Source organism: Tiliqua scincoides, chromosome 1 (assembly GCF_035046505.1).
Source record: "Tiliqua scincoides isolate rTilSci1 chromosome 1, rTilSci1.hap2, whole genome shotgun sequence".
Lineage (NCBI taxonomy): Eukaryota > Metazoa > Chordata > Lepidosauria > Squamata > Scincidae > Tiliqua > Tiliqua scincoides.
Genome location: NC_089821.1, coordinates 259,831,918 through 259,848,150, shown reverse-complemented (window position 1 = coordinate 259,848,150; position 16,233 = coordinate 259,831,918). Strand labels below are relative to the sequence as shown.

The 16,233-nt window shown below is 44.8% G+C and overlaps 1 pseudogene; it reads left to right on the top strand.

Annotated features, from left to right (window-relative positions):
- The first annotated feature begins 15,479 nt into the window (after window positions 1–15,479).
- Window positions 15,480–15,599, top strand: LOC136637345 (5S ribosomal RNA; annotated as a pseudogene).
- Window positions 15,600–16,233: the final 634 nt, after the last annotated feature.

Here is a 16,233-nt window from a genome sequence, read left to right as displayed (position 1 = left end):
AAGGGGGCTTTAGGGTTTTGGTTTTTCTATTTTAAAAAATGGGGAATGATTTAACGTCACCACTGAATTTACTGATAATTGTGCTTTGCAGAGAAAACAAGGAAGAAGACTTGCAAAAGTAGAAATTTCTTTAAAATGCTGACTTTTCTTAAAAGAACACTTTTAGACCTTGTTTTGGAAATTATTTCAAAATCCCCTGAAAAGCCACCAGATTTCTAGGAGTTACCGTATAGCTGCACAGAGGTTTTGCCAGTGGTGGAAAAGGGAGACAATTGTATTGACATTTGTGTTCCTTCTGCAGCAACAATGTTTAGTAATATGATCAACGCCAAAGCTTTCATCCCAGATAACATGAAGCTTGATGATATTATACAGTAGGGTTTGAGGTGTCTCAAATAGTGGATGTGTGATCTATGGTGCATTCTATACAGGGATGCTGCAAACAAAGGGTGTGGAATTTGCAAGGATGTGATCTTGAGTATTAATTAACGAATGGCCTAATCTTGCGGTTTTCAAACTCTCCAGGAGTTTGAAACCTGCAGTAAGTCTTTGCGGGGCAGGGGGGGGATGCAGCAGGGGGAAGGCAGCGACGCGATCCCCAGGATCGCGTCGCTCAGGGGACTGCAGGGACTGGGATGCACATACCAGTCCCTGCAGAAGCCATCCCTGTGTGTGGGGAGCCCTGAGCGAGCGCCTGCAGGGCCCCCCAGGTCAGGGAAAGGGAGAGTGGAGCGATCTGCTCTGCCTCTGCAAAAGCGGAAGCAGAGCGAAATCGCCCCACTCTCCCTTTCCCTGACCTGGGGAGCCCTGCAGGTGCTCGCGCAGGGCTCCCCACACACAGGACGGCTGCTGCAGGGACTGGAGGGTGCACCCCAGTCCCTGCAGCCCCGTCAGAAGGGAAAGCGGAGTAATCGTGCTCCGCTTCCGGTTTTGCGGAGCGGGGCGCAATTGCTCTGCTTTCACTTTTCCTGCCCTGGGGAGCCCTGCTGAAGGTTGCGCAGGGCTCCCTGCACCCCCAGGAGGCTGCAGGAGGCCTGGGCAAGTGCACCCAAGCCCCTGCAGCCCCTCTGAGTGGCGTGATCCTGTGGATCGCACTGATGCCTTCCCCGTCTCCTGGCTGCCCCGCCCCTTAGGGGGGCAGAGGCCAGGACCCACAGGCTGGAGCATTGCGACGCCCCAGTTTGAATACCACTGGCCTAATCCTATTCCTCTTCAGCACTGGTGGAGTGTGTGCTCTGTCTTTGCTAGCTGTCGCAAAAGTGCCCTAATGCACTTTGCAATTCCACACCTGTTTGCAGTGTCAGCAGGAAGGCCAGAGCCTTTCTGCTGGTGCCAGCATAAGGAGTGGTGCCTGCTGGAGCAGGTAAGTGCTGTGCTGAGCAGCACAGGGGTGGGGGAAGGGTAGGGAGGAGTTTTACAGGGTGGGGGAGGGAGGTAACAGGCCGGGGTGTGAGTGGATTAGGCCCAGGAGGGAGTGGGATCAGCAGCGCCGGTATACAATAAATACAATTACAGCCCAACCCTACCTAACCTTCCCCTTGCCAATGCAACAGCACTGGTATGGCTACACTGCATCCTGTGACATTTAGCAGGCGGAAAATCTCTGCAAGTTTGTCCCCTTGCCCCGGGGTAAGCCCCAGCCTGTGCAATGGGTCAACTTGGACTTGCGCTACTGAAATCACTGGTGCAAGTTCATGTTGATCCATATTGCTCGATCAGGCCCAGAAAGGGGAAGGTTAGGTAGGGTTGGGCTGTAATTGTATTTATAGCCCAGACCATCTCTGTGGCAGCTACTAGTTTAAAATTGGCTATTCCCCCCTCCCGAATGGCATCCCATATATAATGCATTGCAGATCCCCTTTAGTTCATGCAGTGTAATCCACAACTTTTCTTGTCTCTTAATGCACACTGCTCTCTATGCCCAGAAGGGCTTTCCCATGCAGTCCCATGTTTGGAAGTCCTTTGCAGAGAAATCTCACGGTATGTGTGTGTATTTACTTATTTATAAACCTTCTTCAGTGGAGCCCAAAGCCACTTTTAGTGCAAATGTGATAAATGAAACATCAGTACTTAAAATAATCACTCAAGAACTGGCTGTAGTATAACCGGCTCTCTCAGTCAGCTGTGTTAGAAAAGAGTTTGCACGCTGATGGAAGTCCATGGAGAGCCTGCTATAAAAGAACAACCTCTACCCTCTTATGGAAGACCTGTCATGTCCACCTGAATGAAACCTGTCTGGAGAGGGAGTTCCATGGGCTGCAAATGGCACAATGACTTTGTGGAATTCACCACCACAGGACAAGCTGATGTACCCCTGCTTAGCGCTGGACACATGAGTTTGGTCCATGCTGCTTTTTGGTCTGAAATGGTTAACAAGGCCAGGAGGAAGCATGGTGTGAACAGCAGCAAATGTCATGGAATGGAAAAGGGGCCTTTTGTCTTTAGCCCCCACTGCAGTTCCTATCCTGATCACATGCATTCCCTCCCCAGGGCTGGCCTGTCCATGGAGTTAACTGAGGCAGTTGACTTCAGAAGTGGACTGGTGGGGAGCCAGCTGCTTCCACTGGCCCTCCTCCACCTCCCACTCCTTGAATTGGAAAAAGAAGAGGATGCCCTGGAAAAATCAAGGAAAGAGAGTTGTGGGCTAGAATGCCAGGGATGCTTCTCTCCCCCACACATCTTTTGCGGCTCCATCCCCTTTTCCCTTTTTCAGTTCAGGAAGTGGGGGGGATTGTACATCTCCAGGTAAGGGAGGGCAATTTTTTTTTTAAAGCTTCAGTTGATTTTTAGCTATTCATCGTGATAGCTATGTGGAGCCTCCAGGTGCAGAGGCAGTGTCCCTCTGAATACCAATTGCTAAGGGGGAGCTCCTACTGCATTTTGCTGTGCTTGTCAGCTTCCTGGAGTCATTCAATCGGTCTCTGCAGGATCAAGGGATCTGTCATCCAGGTCAGGCACTAGCCAAGGACTAAGCCTACCAGAGGGCCTACCTGACCCGGTTACCCCCAAATTCTCAGTAACTGTGGCAGTAGTAGTGCCCAGTGTGACACTGGGGCAGTAGCATAGCCCCTGTATCATTGTGTCACACACACACCCCCCAGCCTGTGCTGTCACCTCTCCTTCGTGCATGCATGCTCCTGGCCCCAGAATGACTCTATTTGGAGTTGTATGAAACCAAGGGCTGATTTAGCTGTGTTTGTCGTGTGCCTGAAGTTAGCGTTGTCACCCCTCAGTAGAGATGGCGGAAAACTGCCACTCTGCAATGGGTGCAATGTACCTCTCCTGCATTGGGGCTAACTGAAGTGGTTTCCTCAGGCAGCAGATTGGTGGGGTGGGGGTGGGGGGTTCTCATCTTTGTTCATCTACTTGTCTCCACTGCTTCTCCTTCTACTTTCCATTCCTTGGGTTGGAAAAGGAAGAGGACAGAGAAGAAATGTGGAGGGCAGGAGAGTGCTGAGCTAGGTCATAAGAACAGCCCCGCTGGATCAGGCCATAGGCCCATCTAGTCCAACTTCCTGTATCTCACAGTGGCCCACCAAATGCTCCAGGGAGCACACCAGATAACCTGCATCCTGGTACCCTCCCTTGCTTCTGGCATTCCGACATTCTGAGAGTGGTCATTAGAGAGTGGGCACATAATCGGGTAAGGAGAGCAGCAATTGGCATGCCACCTTTGGCATCAGGAGGTCTTGAACTGTCCCTGACCAGGCAACAGTCCTGGTTCATGGGAGCTACTCTGCAGGATTTTGGCCCAGGATTTTCAGCATCCTGACAGCAGCACTGAGCAGGATGAGGGGCTTGACCTTTGGTCTGATGCAACAAGGCTCTTTTTAGTGAATGCTTAGGCTTCAGTATGGAAAAAATATCTTGCTCTGAACCTTTGCAGATACAGGCATAAGGGCCCAATCCAATCCAACTTTCCAGCATCAGTTCAGCTGCAATGGAGCCCCAAGGTAATGGAACAAACATTATCATACCTTGAGGTGGCCTCTGTGACTGCCCCTTCACAACAGGACGCAGCTCATACCCCATTGGCATTGCTGCACCAACACTGGAAAATGGGATAGGATTGGGCCCTAAGACATTGATAATGCAGACTGAAGGACAATCAGATTTTTTCAGTTGTTCCCAAAAGGGAAGGAAGTGATGTCACGATTGGGTTGGGATTGGGAAAGATTGCATATCTCCACATATTCCTAATCACTCAATGGAATACATATCAGGATTCTCTCAGCTGGCTGTAATGGACACTGAGAGCCCAACCCTATCCAACTTTCCAGCGTCGATAAAGTCACAGTGCAGCTTGAGGACGCCTCTGTGACAGCCCCCCCACTGCAGGATTGCAGTCCATGCCCCATCATCATCATCATCATCATCATCATCATCATCATTATTATTATTATTATTATTATTATTATTATTATTATTATTATTATTGTTGTTGTTGTTGTTGTTGTTGTTGTTGTTGCATCACCATTGAAAAATTGGATTGGATTGGGCTCTGAGTTTTGCAGGTGAAAAGGGGGTTCCTATAACACTTCGATATCATTCAGATATGCTATTTAAATGCTAAAGTTATTGCCATTGTTATATGTAGCTTTCTATTATTTGATTGATGCGACTGAAGAATTGAATCTTTTTTTCCTATGCTGAAAGCCTAGGGCTTTGGATTTGAGCTTGTAAGAAGATACCTGGTTTGATTTGAATGTGGGATCCTAAAAGAAAGTTGTTTGAGCCTTCTGAGTTTGGAAATAAGGAACAGTCATTATTTTCAATGGGCCTAGAATGTCATGGAACAATACAAATCTCCTGTTTTTGTTGGACACTCATTATGCTGCTCTTCTGATATCCACTGCTGAGAATTTGGTCTTCTGAGGCTGTTGATGTTTTATAATCCACTTACTGAATTTCAGATTTGCTGTGAACATGGACAAATGAAAATAATTCTGTTACTTTGCTTAAAATTCTCTTTTTTTAATGTGAGCCACAGATATATAGTGATATTAAATGGTTCCCAGCATTAAACTTAAAAAAAATAAAATAAAGAGGGCAACACAAGTTTGTCAGCTGGATTTATTATTTTCTGAGAGTCTGGAAGAGGAGAAAAACAAACACAACTGCTACATTTCTAAATTTAAATCACTTTTAAAAGGCTTGTGAATGACTAATCCATGCTTAAAAATCCCTTTCAAATAGTTTCAACTTATTATCTTTAATGAAACTACTTAGGGAAATATTGAAATTATAATTAGCAGAAAAGGACTCATTGTTTATGTCTTTTGATCACTGTTGCTTTCTGGCAGAGAGCTACATTTCAGTATTCTTGAGAGGGATGAGTAGGTTTTTGACTGCCATCCAGGGCTTTTGTCGGTAACAGTATATGTCTATGATCCTCAAGATGTAGAGAGATACCATCTTATTTCCTCTCATCGAATGCTTTCATAATAAATGCACTTTTGTTATGTTACGTTATACACTGCCCGGTGAGTTCCCGAAGAAGAAAATGAGAGGAAAGAAAGGATATATTCTTCTTCATTGTTTTTTCCCCCCTTCCTGGAGAGTGCAGATCACTTCTGCTCTTTTGCTCAGATTTGCTAAAGAAATGTTGCAGAGAGACATGGATAAGTCATGACTGAAATATTTTACCATGACCTTTAGCAGAAATAGCCAACTGGTGGCCCATAGGCCTAAACCAAGGTATCTGAATCTGGCCTAAAGGGTTGTGTGTGTGTGGTTGTCTAGGCTAGCAGAGATCCATCTGTGGATACATCAGTAAGACTGACCCCTGAACCTTCAGTACCAGTGTCAATACCAGTGACGACCAAATTTTAAATAAAGTCATGGAGCTACTAGTTGTTATTATCTATGAGTGCTGAATGGAACCACTGGGTATACCTTCTTGCCTGCCTGCCTTATTTCTTTTTCTGGAGTTTTCTATGGATCTCTTTTCCAGCGATACTAAATCTAAACTGAGTTTATTAAGCACCCCACCCAATAACTTTATTCCCTAAAGCAGGCCAAAGGGGAGAGAAATAGATAATTTTTTTTTAAAGGTTTTGCTCCAAACTGCCTCCGTGACGCAACAATCATGTCTGCTATTGTGACCTATGCATTGTTCAGGAGGGTGCAAATTTAGCCAAGAATTGTAGCCTCTCTAACAATTGGAGCTTGAACTGACATCAGCCAAGGGGAACCCCACTCAGGTGTTCAGTCTCCTCTGGTGAGCAGGTGCGTGAGGGTCTTCAGAGGATGGGCACTCTTGCTCTGCCACCTAGCGTTTTGTGTGTGTGTGTGTGAGAGAGAGAGAATTCTGCCTGCCTCCCCCCTGTTAATGGTTTGGAGAGACAAAACTTGAATGCAGGGAGAGTTTCTCTGTGTCTTCAACCCTTGCCAACCTGGAGAAAAACTCTACCCACATTTAGTGTTGGGGAGGCCAAAGTGGGGTCTAGCGCTCATCTTTGATGGGACTGGGGCTAGAACCCATGTTCCTGTGTAGCCCCTCCATGGGGGAGTAAACACCTAGACAGGGCTCAGGTCTGCAGTGGAAATGTAGATGTCCTTAGACCACAAAGCCAGCACTTCTGCTGAAGTTTCTGGGTGGGAAATGAGAGTGAGAGCATACCTTATGCAAGCATACTCAGAAGAAAATCCCACTGTGATCAAAGGGATTTATTCCCAGGAAAGCATACACAGGATGGCAGCATGAGGAATACTACTGTTTTACCAAAAGTTCCTTCTGGCTAAATCCTACACAACCAGAATTAAGCAGCACTGCGCATTTGTGAAAGATAGCCTAGATTACCATAGATGCATGGAGAAGAGGAATCCACCCATGAAAGTGTGTGTGGTCCTTGCTACACATCCTGCTGCCCAGCCAAACCTTAAACAGCATCCAGCAGCACATGGTGGCCCTAGCAACAGTAGCCGCAATCCACAGACAGCCTGAGAATACTGAACTCTGCCCTTGTGCTGTAATTAGTCTGATAAATCATATAGAATCAATGTTGCTGCCAGCTGGAGGAGCATAGCCTAAAAGTCTGGCATGATTCCATAAAGGCTGCTTTGGATCCTACAGTCCAGTGCGCCAATAAAACTTGATCCTGAGAATGAATTAGAGTGCATTTTTATGAGGGTGAAAAGAGAAAGTGCAGAGCTGAAATGGAATAGTTTTCTTTCTGCAATACATACTGTACCGAACAATTTTTTAGAATTGTCGAGTTGAAATGAATTTTAGGTAATCCAGGATCCTTTCTCTGATGTAAAAGCTCCAGACAGATAAATCCAAATGTTGTATGAATTCATGTCCTATGAAGCTGCCTTATCCTGATTCATACCATCGGGCCATTGGAGAAGGTCATGGGCCTGTCATGACCTGGAAGCGGCCTCCAGGGGCTCCCAGTTGGGCAGTGATTTCCAAATTTTTTCAACGGGTGGCTCCCTTGACCTACTGGGCCATTGGCCGTGGCTCCCCATTAGGGCTACAATCCTATACATTTAGAGGGCTGAGCATGAGGATTCTATGGTTTCCTTGGCTGGTTTATGTGGCTCCCCGGAGAGCTACAGCTCCCAGTTTGGAAATCACTGCAACAAGGAGTTACAATGCTACAAGGAGCATCCCATTGTGACCCACTGCAGAAGATGAGGTGGATGACGGCACGAAAAAGTTTGGGAATCACTGATCTAACCAGATCAGCACGGGGCAATTGCCCCATTGATCTCACTGCAAAGATTAATTCTGTAGATTAATTAGTAATCCGTGATAGTTGCTTCCTTGGTGCTGATGACTGCATTTTGCGCCCTTCCTTTTAGTCCTGGAATTCCTGGGCTAGTTGAGAAGCATGGTTAGTAGTCACATGGTTAGTAGTCACATAAGGAGAACACATTTTGTTGATCACCTTGTTTAGCATAGGGTTTCTCTTTTACCCAAAGTGCACCAGGTTCAAAGAACATGTGGAAATATTTTCCCATGACAAGGAACCTCAACTTTTTCAGGTAGAAATTAATATTGGGTTTTCAAAATAATGGGGAGGTCTAAGTGGGCAGCCTGGAATTTTTTGAGAGGGACCTAACATGGTTTATTTTTATTCTCATTTTTCTCTCCCTGTTAATTTATTAAAATACAGCTTTCTTTCCCTGGCTTGTCTTTAATAAAAAGGGTGGGCAGGAGTTAGATATTTTATTGGAACCACCACCATTTGTTTCCATGAATGTTTACATACAAAAATCAGGCATTCTGCAGGAGATTTAGACTAGCTAGTAAAACCCTGTTCACCCCTGTAAAAACTTTAGATTTGGTCTGAATTTGGCTTTGGTCCCAGAATTTGTCATAACTTTATTATGAAGCTGCAGTTTTTCTAGAATGCTGTTTCCTTACAACAACCAGCCCATGCCCTTAAAATAAGCTCAAGAGCACAGGGGTGTGTTTTGTTCTTATTTTGGATGCTGCAGGGATTTTTCAGATAATTTTGATTAGAAAACCAAATTTATCTTGGTTTGGAGATAGACAGCCATCATCAACCACAAGAAAACAAATGCGGCTTATCTAACATTTGCAAAATGATGCATCTACAATTTAGAAGAGCCCAAGGATGACTAATGATATAAACAATGGTTTTGCCATCCCACAAGCATTCTTTGGGTTAATGAGAATGCACAAGCTTACACTGACAAAGTGGAGATGGTGGATCAGCTGTAAAGTGGCCATTAAATCTGGGAGGAAAAGAGATCTTCAACTGCTCTTTTTAAACCCCTTAATTCTGTTGACATCTCTTATGTTGGAATATATTATGCAATGTAAGACAAATAAGAGCACACCCTCCATGTTACAAAGAATAGGGGATAGCCACAAAACATGACAGCCTATTGTTGAATTCCACCTTTGCCCTCGTAATGCCTATTTCAACATACCTTGTCCAGTCAGAACTACACTGTATCAGGGCAGGATTGCTCTTTCTGCTTAAATTTTTTTCCCCTATTTTATTATTAATTTATTTTGTAGGAGATACTTCCACAGAATTTGGATTCAGAAAACATACCTGAAGAGAGGCCTTTGATCAGTCATCCAAGGGAAAACAGAAAGCTAAACATCTTCAGAGCCAGAAAGTCGAATTCCTCACAAAAGCAGAGCTTGGAATCATGATTTCTAGCTGCTCACACACTGTCATAAGGAGGAAATCTTTTATATTCTCTGATAATTTGCAAGCTAGGTGGGAACTTCCTCAGTAGAATGATAGGCATATTGCAGAGTCTGAGTTTGTGCCCCAGTTCTTGTCCAAATCACAGGATCATGGGCATTCCTGTGGTGGCCCAAGTCAAAGTGGACTAAAGTAAGTTCCATTATTATTCATACCACAGGTCAGCACCAAGAATATATGTATGTATGTGGACTGATTTACTTCAAACCACACTGGATCCAACTAAAAAATGTGCCTTAATGTAGGTTTCACATGTTGCTCTTCCTTCAAGTGATTAGTTCTGATGCTGGAAAAAAGGCATTGTTTGCAGCATCTAATAGTGGAAGATCACGCTTATACCTGAGGTTGCTTCAGATAAGGTATCTAGAAAGCAGGCCATGGTGGAGGCAGGGGCTATGGCATTGAAATGACTGAAAACTGTCTACATTGAGTTCTGTGAATTACCCAAAGCCTTATGTGAATTGTTCAGAGGTTGACCAAATCAGTTCCATTCTAGGAGAGAGCACAAGAAGCATCACTTTTTTGAAAAAATTATTTCTCAGCAGAGCCATAATGAGCTACCCCGGTGCCCAGGACAGCAACGTCATGACTCACTGCCTGGTGCCCTGGGCACTGACGTCACAATGTCGCATGATATCGTGGCACCACATCCGGGCTCTCCCAAGGGTGGAACATGCAATGCAGCTGCAACGAGTACCCATCCTCCTCCTTCTCCATAACCAGGGTGGAGTCTAAGGGGAGTTGTGTACCCTCCACCTTGGTGCAGCGCCTGGGGTGGGCGCCCCACAGGCCCTTTTTATGACTCTGTTTCTCAGAACCTTTTGTGGTATTCTTCCCTCTTGCTTCTTTCACTATACATACAAGCAACCTATACAGAAACATACTGGAGAACATGATCTTTCTCTCCCTCTGCAAAGCAATTAGATGGGCAGTTCATTTTGCTCATACAAGATGCCTTTTATAAGATGTCCAGCATTCTTCAGGAGAACTGGAGATACTATTGGGAATGCCTTTTTGAGTCAGAATCTTATGTGCTGGTATTTTGATCCTCTTCCACTTCACATCAGTCATTTATTCGAGCTTCTGTTCCACAAAACAGATTGCATAGCCTTATGAAGCTACATCAGACTTGTCTCCTGATGCCGGCACCCTCAATATTAAGCCCAGAACCAGAATGTTAAAGGTACCGCTCGCTGATATAAGTAAGCCATGCTGTGTGGATGGGTTAATTAATGTGCCACAGATCCCCTGAAGGAGCATTTCAAGGGTCATGTTTTTGCTGCCTCAGCAATCCGGAATGTCTCAGCTCTTAACCAGTTTCAGATGCGCGCACTCTCTCTCCCCCCCCCCCCCCCCAAGTGCCTTTCTAGACAAAACTGCCATCTTGCTTCAGGGGCGAAAGGAAAAAGAAAGGTAATGGCTCTCTAAAGAGATTGCCTTTTTACCAGCTGCTTTGTGTTGGGTTAATGGATGGCTGAAGTGAAGGATTATATCCTGTGAATTCTTCTAAAGTGGCAAAATATTTATTCTGAAGCTGAGATAGCTGAGTTGAATGTGTCTTTTGAGCTCCATCATTTTTATTGAACTGCTGATTGACTCAACTTGATTTAACCTCAAAATAGCTGTTCTGGCTGAAAAGCACTGAGTTAGAGGTTTGTATGTATGTACACAACCTGCCTGGCCTCCCAGGAGTTGACATAAGTCATATTTTAAATATTTGTAAATGGGACGACTTAGCTAGAGGGACGAAATCCGAGTCTTCCACCCAGCGAAGGCAAACAGAAGGTCTGCTTAATGCAACAAAAAGCAAATGCCACAAAATTGGGAAGAGTTTGTAAAAAAAAAAAAAAAAGAGGCATGTATGTGAATGAAACTGCTGAATGTTTAGGTAGTGTGGATAAAAAGCTGCATTCCTTTCCTAAGGCTAGAAAGCACTAAGCCTTTTCCATTTCTGGGGGGAAAAATAACCCAGATGAAAAGATATAGGAACTAAATTCAATTTTATTTACTTAGGAGACTGAAATTAAATTCCTCCTGACCGTTTTCGTGAGACCCAACCAGACAGAACAATGGCTTCTTTCGTATGCTGTTTGCCTTGCCTTGCAGTTTCTCATTTCTGAATGAAACCTGCTTTGCTCTGTTGTTGGTGCGGATTCCTCTTTTAGATGTGGCAGTGGAAAGTATAGATTTTGATACATGTTAAACAGAATTTAAAATTTATCACTTCTATGTGAGCAGACGTTTCCCCCAAAATGAACACAACCCAGGCCATTTGCTGGGACTGCCGCGGTGCCAAACCGGCTGCCATGGCATACTGTGCACAACAGGGCAACTGCTGGCAGCTCCTTGGGGGAAGGGGGCTTTCATCCCCCTTCCCTTGGGTAAGGGAAGTAGCCCCACAATGAGTAGTCCAAGGGCTGCAGCAGAATCAAGAGCCTCCATGTTGGGCCCGCGGCCTGACATGGAAGCTCTGGGTGCAGCAAAGCAGAGCTCCACTGCCTCCACTGCTCCTGCCACTCTCCCGCCCCACTCCCTCTCACGCCCCCACCCACCTCTCCGCCACCCTGCAGTCCATGCAACTGCCAAGCGGTGGAGTACCGGCAATCCACCATTGGTAGCCCAGCGCCGGCTGGTGCTGAGCTACCTCTAGTATAGGGCTGGAGTTGAGGGCTGCGAACATGCTTTACAGTGGTCACATTTGTGACACTCACCACTGGTGTGGCGCCAGCGGTACAAGCTCAGGATTGCGCTCCAAGACTTGTACTTTGAACTGGGCCCAGAAACAAATCAGCAGCCTGTGTAGCCGATTCCAAATATGTGAAACACGAGTCTGGCAATCCAAACCTGCCAACATTTCAGCATTACTCAATACGTGGTGTTTTCAAACCATTTTCAAAGGCAGGCCCAGGTATGTTTTCAGGATTCCAGGAGCTGATTAGGGACTCCAGATTCAATGCACCGTTTGGGAATTTAGGAATGCAGAGTCCAGGAGCACCTCAAAACTATGAACCTTACTCATTCCAGGGAGTGCAATCCTGCGCAGAGGAACATTTCCCCAAGCAGTCAACCATCATCATTTGTTTTACCAGCTTCATTTACAGCCCATATCCACAGCCTACGTGCGGGGTGCAGTGCAGATGCTGCAGCCTCCACTGCATCCCATGGGCCATTTGGGGACCAGACTGGTGGGGAGAGGTAAGAAAAGTCATTTTTGCTTACCTCTTCTGGCACTCCCTGCTCCCCAATGGGCCTGTTCAGGTCTATGTCAGCTACAGCATACTTAGGCATGACTAGGGCTGGCCCCTCCATGAGGCCTGTTGAGTTGGCCACCTCAGGTGGGACATTAGCAGGAGGTGCCCACTTAAGTCTGCCCACTCACATCCACTGCTCCTCCTTCCATTTCCAGAAAAGAAAGAAGAGGATGGGCCAGAAGAGGTCTTCACACTTGTGAAGAAGAGTGGTGGACTAGAATGTCACAGCTGCTGTACCATAATGAACTGCCCTGGTACCCAGGACAGCTACTCGCTGCCCTTACCCTTCCCATCCAAACCACCCCCTCTTTCTTTTTCAATCCAGGGAAAGGGAGGGGCAGAGGTTGGCACATCACTGGGTACGGAGGGGAAGGATTTCACAAACCATCTCCGGTGCTAAGAGATTTTGGGCTGGCCCTGGGTATGGCCCCTTGAAATACATACTTCTCTCACCTTTGGTTGGTGTTACTCCTCTCCTCTAAATACTGGGGGGAGGGTAACACTGTTTAGCTTTTGCCTTGATTTTAAGGATGTGTCAAAAATATTAATAGCTTGATTTTGCTCACGGGCTAAAATTCTCACATAGCAATAATGTGCGTCAGCGGTTTTCAAAGCACAGATGGCCATTTATGTAACTCTGTTTGCAATTGTGGCTGTGTTCCACAGCAACAGGAAAATGGAATCCATCTGCACGCTAGGAAGAAAATAGATATACATGAACTAGAAGCCATGCAAACATTTAAATTATGGCAAAACAGGATTGTGAGAAATGATATGAGCAGGAAGACTGCCCTTGCCTCACCCATGCTCCGAAAGAAAAAAAAAATGGCCCAGTTATGACCTACTCTGCTCTATTGAAAAGAGATTTGTTTGTGCATAACCTTCCTTCCTCTTGAGTTTCCTCTGAGAGGAAATGGCGTCACTTTGCCATGGGGTCAATTGTTGTATATTCATATCTGAAAGTAAAATGCCGTCCATGAATAAGGCTTAATTGGAAGGAAGCAACAGTGGGAACTCACTGTTACGCTTGCTAGGAGTTTGTTTTTTCATACCCTTGTTTCAGAAATGTACTGCTCCACAGGAAACTGCAGTATAAAATGAAAAAAAAAAATCATATCTGTATTGGGTAAGAAGGAGTTGGTGGTAACAATGCTGTGAAGCTCATCTTGACCACTAGAGGACAAATGTAGTTCTTTTAGGGGTGTGCACCCCCCACTCACCCCCCCCTGCAAATGTCACTTGATGTAGAGCAGCAGTTCTCAAACTTTTGGGGTTCCAGAGCCCTTTATACCCCTAAACATAGGGGAGCCCCACCAATAGATGCATGCACACTAGCAGCCCTACAACCTGACATGGCTTCAAGGTTTCTAGAGTTGGAACCAAAAAATTCTTTCTGCCTTCAGAGCTGCTGATTTGGGCACCACTGGGCAGTCTGTACAGCCTAGTGGGAAATGGAGCCATTGTGCTGAGCAAGCACTTGAAAACACTTGAGGACTTTTGGGCTGAGAAACCCTAGTTTTGATTAAGGAACTTCTGGTCAGCTTCCAAAGAATCCAGGTTTTGCTGGAAAATAGTTGGAAGGCCACTGATATATTTGCTAGTGTTTGTAATGGCTTTGACCTAGTCATATTTGCTAGTATGTGATGGTTGACATGCAAGTGCATTTAATACTGGATAGTGTTTGATAGCTGAGATATAACTGTTTTTCTTTTCTTTCTTTTTAAACCTTAATAGGATTCAGTAATAAACCTGCAAAGGTGATAAAACTTGACAGTTAATAGCTTATGAGATTTCACATTTGTAGCCTTCCAAAATGGGAATGAATGAGGGACACCAGCCAGTTCTAAAGATTTTTTTTTTTTTTTTGAATGAAGTGATTCATGTTTCAAATGCAGACTCAAAAAATGAATGGCAAAATTGAAGATTTGCACAACTCTGAATCTTGGCAATTATTTGTTTCAACCCCAGCTCCATCTCTGCCATGGTAGTATTTATCCACAGAATGATGAATTATTGGGATAATAATTCTGGATCATACTGGATCAAGTTCTTGCTGAGCTAACCATTGAAGAGTCTCCACCCTACCGCATTACAATCACTTCCCCCTTTCTCACATTTCCCACTGTGATTATTTGGTTTGCGTTTCTTTTAGCTAGAAAATGAGTGGAGGATTTTGCTTTTGTATCCATTCTGTGTAAGTGTGTATGCACGCACATGCATAGTTGAGGGAAATTTCCATCTCTCATTTTCGTGCTCTCTACGCAGGCCACATTTGAAAGAATGCCACTCTAGAGGCTGAAATTCCCACCATTAGACCCATTCCTCTGTGTTAAGCAACAAAGGCCAAAGCATTGTCTCAGTGTTAAGCGGGTGTTAAAATGTGCATATCTTACCAGGCTCATTGTATAGGAGTTCCCATTCATGGTACACCAGTTTTCAGAATCTCAGGCTGCTCTGAGCTCTCCCATTTTAGACATGCAGGCGTTCTGAGTAGATTAGCTACAGTTGTCATTGATTAGCGAAGGAGCCACCAAGGTACCTTCTAACTAGTGCTTCAGAAGAACTATCCTTTGAGTTTTTGGGATTTCCATGTGAAGTCAAGAGAACCTTGTTGCAAGAGAGCCATGAATATTGCATAATGTCATGTAGATGGTATGAGAATTTGCCTTATGTCATTTTAGAAGGTACTATGTGCATTGATGACATAAATACTAAATAAATACCTAGTTATTATTATTATACTAGATATCTGTCAGCTGTATTTTTTAAAAAGCAAGTTTTACAGTGGATTAGAATGGATTAAAAGAATGTTCTTGCACAGATTGGGTAAATAAATGGCCAATGAAATCCTGCAACTCTTTCTTGAGAAAATTCTGCCGCATCCAAATGTCCATTATGGGATTTTTCTTTTGCTTGCTAAATAAATGCTTTGTCTGGAAATTCAGGCACAGCCCCTTCCTCACATGTTCACAGCTGTATGTGTAGAAGTCAGTTTTTTACCCCATTGTTCTTCCTTTCTGCCTTTCAGGCATGCATCATCATTTCAAATTACCCTGCACATGCCTGATCTTGTCTGATCTCGGAAGCTAAGCAGGGTCAGGCCTGGTTAGTACTTGGATGGGAGACCGCCTGGGAATACCGGGTGCTGTAGGCTTATACTATAGTCTTTCGAGACTGAAGGTTGCCAACCATACACACTGTGTACTGTGCTGTGCCTACCCTGGCACAGTGAATAGTAGGCCTAGCTTCACTTCCCAAAGTGGGATACCTTGTGACAGAGTTCAAGGACGAGGTGCTCTCTAAGGCATGGTGAAACTGAACAATTTAAGGCTCTCTGAATTGTAAAAAGGTTCTCTGGATTATAATCTTGTGTATGGGTATGGATTATAAACCTTGCGTATGTAGAGCAGCATGAAGCAAATGGGGCAGGAGATACCCTCTGGCCACACACTGAAAAGGCTGCGAGAAGTTTCATTTGCAATGTTAATTTTTGTCCTTCCTTTAGGGGAAAAGATATTTAAAAGAAAAAAAGAGGCAAAAGGGGTGCCTATACAGATTCACAATAAGTCATCAGGCTTTCACAGTTTAACAAACAGGGGGGGAAAATTATGATTGTCCCATTGATTTCTAGCCTATCAATCAATAGGGGTTTGAACTCCAATCCCAAACCCAGTTTAAAAAATGTGGCATGCTTAGCTCCATATTCTAGGCTTGGAACTCAAATCAGTTTTTGTGACTCAGACTGGAGTCGCAAAAATGCACGTTTTTCACTGACTTGGCAACTCGTG